The sequence below is a fragment of the Hylobates moloch genome, unplaced genomic scaffold (assembly GCF_009828535.3).
Source record: "Hylobates moloch isolate HMO894 unplaced genomic scaffold, HMol_V3 SCAFFOLD_1, whole genome shotgun sequence".
NCBI lineage: Eukaryota > Metazoa > Chordata > Mammalia > Primates > Hylobatidae > Hylobates > Hylobates moloch.
The window spans coordinates 7726777-7727940 of NW_026652276.1; positions in this window are offsets into that span (position 1 = coordinate 7726777).

Consider the following 1164-nt stretch of genomic DNA (forward strand, 5'->3'; position numbering starts at 1 on the left):
GCATGTGGGTTTCAGTCCCAGCAGGAGACTGTGATTGGTTTGGGGGATTCTCACATCCTCAAATTCTTTCACTGCTCAATTAGCCCCAAAGCAGGCCCGGCTCCAGGAACGCAACCTATTTGGAGCACATTTCTAAGAGGCTTGGAGAACAGAAGCCCCAGTCCTCTGGATCTCTTCCTGGCAATACCTGCTTTGATAGAAAGCTCGCTTTGCTATAGATTCCCTAGACTGAGAAACCTGGAGGAAAACAGCAACAAGGGTATTTTTATGGGGACACTGATGACTGCGATACCTCTTACTCCTTAGCCACCAGATAATTCTTTTATTAATAAACTTTATTTTTTAGACCAGTGTTAGGTTTCTTAAAAAGTTGAACAGAAAATACAGTGAGTTCTCAGATACCTCCTTTCCCCACCCTAAACCTCACCCCACAGAATTTCCTCTACCATTAACATCTGGCATGAGTGTGGCGCATTAGGGGGTGCACTCTGTTTCCCACATCCTACGGGTTTTCACAGAGCATAATGTCATGCATCTCCCGTTTCAGTATCATACAGAGCAGTTTCACTGTCCCGAAAGTCCCCTGAGCTCCATGGATGATTTTTCAAAATAAAATCAGACATAGGCCAGGTGCGGTGGCTCACGCCTGTAATCCCAGCACTTTGGGAGGCTGAGGCGGGCGGATGACGAGGTCAGTAGATGGAGGCCATCCTGGCTAACACGGTGAAACCTCGTCTCTACTAAAAATACAAAAAAAATTAATCATGCTTGGTGGCACACGCCTGTAGTCCCAGCTACTCAGGAGGCTGAGGCAGGAGAATGGCATGAACCTGGGAGGCGGAGCTTGCAGTGAGCCGAGATCGCACCACTGCACTCCAGCCTGGGCAACAGAGTGCGACTCCGTCTCAAAAAAAAAAAAAAAAAAAAAAAATTAGACATAAAGAGAAAGAGCTCTTCTGACACTGAGCTGCTTGCCTTTCTAATAACAAGAAATTTACAACCATGGTAAATTGACCTGAAATACACCAGTCACTTTGAGAGTCCTCAACTCCTAAAATTCTTAGCTAATACCAATCTTAGTAGTTTCTCATTGAAAAATTTCATAGTTAATGTTACTTTTAAAAAAACAACAAAAACAACAACCAGGCAATGAAAGAAAAAGTC